Raw genomic sequence first — 6,000 nt, 5'->3', positions numbered from 1 at the left:
GCCCTGCCCTGCCCAGCGCCCCCGCCCTGCGGCCGGAGCATCCTCCCCTGCCTCGGCTGGCCCCGGTGCCGCGCCTGGGGGCACGGGGCCTCTCCCGGGAACCTCCCCGCTCAGGAGGGAAGAGGAAGGAAATCCCTGCCGGGGGAGGCAGCCCGAGCCCTCCCGGCTCCATTCTTTCCCGGAATCTCTCCGCCCTGACTGTCCGGGGGAGAAGATGCAGGATCAGCGCCTCTCCGCAGCCGGCGCTGATATCGGATTAATTGCAAAGGTTCCTGCTCATGCTGCCGCTATTGACTGGAAGCACAAATGCACCCGGGACCGCGGTGAAGGAGGCCAAGGCTGCATGCGTCGCCCACTTGATCAAACTCCGCCTGGGAAGGCAAGCTCCCCAACTTCGGGCCCCGGCGGCCCCCCTGGCGCAGGCAGCTGGGGTGAGGGAGTTTGCGACCTGAATCACTCGCTCAGCACCACAGGCAGGACATCCTTCCAGCACTAGGCAGCTAAAGCAGGTCCTTGTTTTGCAAGGGGGGACCCCCCCACACACACACTCCTAGTCACCACCATCACCACCCCACACACACACTCACAGTCCCCCCATACACCCACACATTGATAGGCACCCCCCCACACACACACACACACTGTACCCCTGAACTGTAACCACTGCAGCTGCTCCATTAAATTGGCTAAAAAAAGCCACAGCCTGTGAAGTTACCTGCAAACTAGACATTTCTGCAGGAGGCTGCCCTATATTTGCAGTCTCTAGCCTACAAAGTGCTTAGGCATTCCCTTTTCACACAGCCAATAAAACCTTTGTTTTCAAGTAGCTAGTGAATGAAGCTGGTCATCCAGACAAGTTCGAGTTTCAAACCCTGAAAATTTATATTGCCATATGCAGATGGAGAAATAATTTTACACAAACCAATGAATGCTTTAATAACTCTGGTAACAACTCTAGATCAGAAGGTCCAAACAAATCAAATGTCAATTTCTGGCTAGCTCCACCAGCCTGTTTCCGAGAAAGTTATGTCTTGTGCAACCTTGATATTGAACACACACAAACTGTTCCTACAGTTTAAAATTTGAGCATACATGCCATCAGGAATCAAAATAAGGCTGAAGTTTATGAAAAAAGTGTGAAAGGCAGAATATTTAGAATCACCTATATATTTGGTATATAGTCACAATAATATTTTCCATTTATAGAGTATTTTTTTCCATCCTAAAGAAACCCTACGTGATTTTAAAAACTCTATAGACACACAGAACTATGGAAATGCAAGTATCCTGGAGTAGTATTGGCAGTAGCCAAAGCACACTGCAAATAGTGGGGGTGAGGAGAAATATGGGCCAAGGCCATAGGGACAAACAACATATTCGTGAACATTTTTTGCTCTATTAATATTTATACAAGGCAAACCAGAATCCGGGCTAAGTTGTGCTCAGGCAGAAATCTGTGACAACTGGCCTCAGCAGACTCAGAATGGACTCATTGTTTTTTAAGTCTGATTCAGCTCTGGAAAGTGACTTTATGTAAGTGGCACTACCTTAATCCAAACGGTCTGATTTCCATGGTAATTCTTTTTGTCTTTTGTAGGGTCTTTCTTTTTGTAATTTTTTTCTTTTGTAGTGTATCTATGTCTTTGAAAGTTGTGAAAGCGAGCAGGAATTGATTGTGGCTCACTCTCCATCCATGGAATTGTTAACTAAGGGCCTTCTTATACCTCACGTTTTGAACATGCTAACTGCACTTGCAACATTAACATCTCAGTATTCAAGCAGTTCAGCAGAGGCTAAGTGCCACCATGGTGTACAGTTTGGCCTTTTCCAGCAAGGAGTATCTCCAGATCATATTAAGGATGTAAGAAAGTGCCATACTGGGTCAGGCCAATCGTTCATCTCACCCAGTATTCAGTGTCCAACAGTGGCAAAAATGAATGCTGGAGAGGCATTCTACCTGGTTCAAGGAAAGCCTTGAACCAGGTATCGCTAGACTGATCAACCCCTATTCAGTACCCTCCCTGACATTTATTGATTTAGAGGTGCCAGAGGACACATCTTCAGACATTCTGTTCAATAGTTGTTAATAAATCTATCCAGGAAATTATCCAGTCTCTTTTTGAACCTGGCATTGCTATCTGCCTTCATCACCTCCTGTTTCCTAACATACTGAACTAACATCAGACTGCTCCACCGGAGGTGATAGTATCAAGAAGCTCCAGTATACTGGAGGGGCTGGAGAGCCCATGGAAGTGGTTTGTCAGGTTCCCACCCTCCTTACAGTGGAGCCTTGCCAGCACAAGGCTCCAGTGTAGTAATGAGGCTGAAAGCTTGACAAACAGTTGGTTGCCAGTCTACCCCCTTTCTCCCGCTACAGCCCTGTTGTGCAGGGGCTGGGAGCAAGCCTAGCAAAGTGCAGGAGTTAATCCCAGCCCCTGCACCACAAAGAAGCTAGTTCAAGGCTCCAGTGCAGGGGCTGGGACTGGCTCCTATGCTGTATTATTGTTGCTTCCAATCCCTATACCTCACTATCTCAGCCTGGGGCTAGTACCCAAGCTGCTTCAAAACTCTCATGCAGTAATATACTCTATATTAATGTGTGACTTCTCAGAACACTTTTTAAGTTGCACTAATAGTTACTACAATCTAAATGTAACGTACTAAGTGTAACGTGTTATAAGGCTTGCTCTAACTGCAGCACCAAATTATTGCTTAACTTAATCTTCTGCCCCCTATCAACGATAATGGTGTTAAGGAAATAACTCAGGGTAGAATTTTGGCCTGTAGCTTGAATTTGATGTAGGACTAAGGTTGCAGATACGACAGTTAGGAAAAATCCGCCTTCTCACCTGGAAACAGAGAAAAATTAGCATTGGAAATCACTGGTTCTCTGTTATACAACAGTTGGTTTTCAGAGTAGGAAAGCAATTTAATTTCCCATCTGAATATCCCAGATGGAAGGTCAGTTCTTTCAACCTGCCAAAGACATGAAAAGCCCTATGTGTTATGAAATTGGTGCAATTCCATTCTGGAAAATAGAGGGATATATACCCCTTGCATACAGTGGAACTTTATTCTATACTAAAACTCCTTCTAGCATAGAATGAAGAAATGCTTAATGAGAAGCAAATACATAGATTTGCCATCCCTATTTAATAGGTACAACCTTGACACTATACAGAAGCTTCATGGCATGGTAAAAGAGGGAGATAATTTTCTACAGCATATTTACTGAACTTCTGTGAATATTTGGCCCATATTGGACTTACTGATACTCATTTTATTTCGCTGGTAAGAATCATATGTTCAAGTGACCCTGCTGTATTTTGTAAAGCAGAAATCATTTTAGAAGAACAATAACTCAGGGGAATAGTAAGTATTGCTAACAGACAAATTTATAAACAACCTGGAGGACACAGTCTTGAGGAAATGAGATTAAGACCTGTCAAATGGAACGATTAGAGATTAATTATGACTCTCTGAACAGTATGTCATGGCTCTGGAGGCACTCTGCATTCCATTCATCAATCACAGGTAATCTAAAATTGATTCTTAATTATTTGCAAGGTCCTTCTACCACCTGGGCCTAATTCTTCACTACTTTTTACCTCATATACTGTAGTCATTTCCTTCTGTCCAAGTTGGGTGTAAAATACTGCCTTGCAGAGCCTCCACTCTGTGCTCCCTTTACAGAAATGTAATTGACTTCAAGAAGCAATTAAGTGGAGAATCAGGTCATCTGTCACAAAAAAAGATGGTTATTAGAATAATGAAAGGCTCACCAGGTCATATGTCCATTCAGTTTACACAGGTTTATATTATTATTACTAAGCCTATGTAGCATTTATTATCATGACATTACTTTATAACATTTGTTAATTTGTCATGATGGCTCCATGATGAAATACCCTGTAGAGAGAAAGCCCAGGTATTAGAAGCAGTCTCTTAAGAGGTCCTTTATCTCCATTTTGCCAAATCAGATCCTGAAATCTTCATTAAGTCAAAATTCTCACTGAAATCCATTGTGTCTGTGTAAGGTGAAGCCAAGACAGAAGTTTAGATCAACATTTGTAAACTTGGGTGCCCAAAATTTAAGTACCTAACCTAAAAAGGGCCTCATCTTCACTGCAAAGTTGCCTTGATTATAGTGGTGCTTTAAACTTGAGCTGCCAAGCCCATGTTAGCACAGCTTAAGTTGCTAATGTGTGCATTGTATTGTGGACACTGCTTGCTCCAGTCAAGGGTCACAAGTCAACAAATGCCTTTCCATTTTTCCCCCTCATTGGCCACGTCCACATGTGTGCGGACATTTAGTTCTCCAGGGACAACTAGCAGTGGCACACCTTGTACCTGGGGAACACCTGTGCTGCATGTGCTCTGGCGCACAGCAGGTTACCCCAGGTGGGGTAGCAGAGGCTTGGACCAGCAACTGTGCTGGCTGCAGCAGCTTTAGCTGGGGTCCTGGGAAGCTGTACCTGCACCGCTCCTGCAGCTGGGAACCTGGCCGGCAGTTGGAATGTGGCTCTGGCCAGTCAGACTCTGCTTTTGGGTGGCGCACACACCCTCCATGTGTCACCCCACTTCTTTCTGCATGGGTTTTTTTGATCTCCGAGGGTCAAGCTGCCTCCCCCCGCAAATGGAGCAGCACAGGAAATGCCTGAATGCGTGGTATGTGGCGCCACAGACCTGCACATCCGCACTCATCTGGACAGGGCCACTGTGTCCAGAAAGGACAAATATGTTTGTCCTAAAATTCACTGGGGCAAAATAAATCAACAGGTAAAAAAAGATGCCTAAGATATCACCTCAGAAATCTTAGAGCCATATCTAAATGAGAGTAATGCCCTGTGAACATTACAACTCAAATATTATTTTTGCAGTATGACCATTCTCACTCAAGATAGGCTGGTTTAAGAGTAGTTGAATACATTTATATAAAAAGCTATTAAACACTGAAGATGAAGATGTGCTCAAAGAAGTGGCATGATTTTCACAAGTATTGATTTTATAGTCTCTCCTAAAGGTGAAGGAGCTCAACACCTATGAAAGTCAGGGCATTTAAGGCACCTACAACATGAGTGCAGAGGCTGCTTGATGAGCACGAATTCCAGCACATCGGAGCAGACTTGATTAATTGAGTCTGCTGGAGCATGGCAATTACCATGCTCCAGCAGCCGTCTGCATCTTGCATATCAGCATCACTGCACTTAAAAACGGCAGCAGGGGTGCTTGAACTAAAGCTCATTCAACAAACTTTAGCTCAAATGCCCCGACCACCATTTTTAAGAATGTGGATGCTGATACACGAAACAGTGGTGTTTTAATAAGAACAGCTCTCAGACCCATTCTAATTCAAGCACCCCCACAACCTGAAGCACATGCAAAAGTACCATTAGGTACCAGAATACAGCCCAAATACAGTATTAGATATTTAACATCAAGCAGCTTAGCTCAGCAGTGTTGGCATAGGACCATAATTCTTAACCCAGGGTACCCTGCTATTCTTTCCCTGGGGTGCCTTGAGATTCTGTCAAGGGTGACATGGGTTTCCACACAATGTTAGCACTGTTAGGTATGCAAACATGATTCACAAGATAAAGCCAAAGCTTTCTTAGAGGAATCTATAGTTAAAAACTAGCTTTAAAAACCATTCTGACCTGTTGTAGTCTTTCTGAATTCTTTTTAACAGCAAAAACTTCTCTATTATTTTTCCGTGGTCAAAAAACAAGTGAAAAGTAAGAACTGGCATTTTTTGAGGCATATCTTGAGTCTAAAAACATTGAGAACCACTGGCATAGGATGTATGTTACCCACTGTCACAAAAGGATCAATTGTAAAGCATTAATATTCTTGAATTCCTCCAAACAGGTGTGTGCCTGGACAACTGGACAATAACTATTTTGCCTGTGTTTTAATGATCTATACTCTGTAGCCAATTCATAAAGGTTTGAGGCCATCTTCAAACATGATAGATGAAATCATGATCCACTGAGGTCAAAT

Source organism: Crocodylus porosus, unplaced genomic scaffold (genome assembly GCF_001723895.1).
Source record: "Crocodylus porosus isolate Cpor-Errol unplaced genomic scaffold, CroPor_comp1, whole genome shotgun sequence".
Classification (NCBI taxonomy): domain Eukaryota; kingdom Metazoa; phylum Chordata; order Crocodylia; family Crocodylidae; genus Crocodylus; species Crocodylus porosus.
This window is presented reverse-complemented; position numbering follows the sequence as displayed.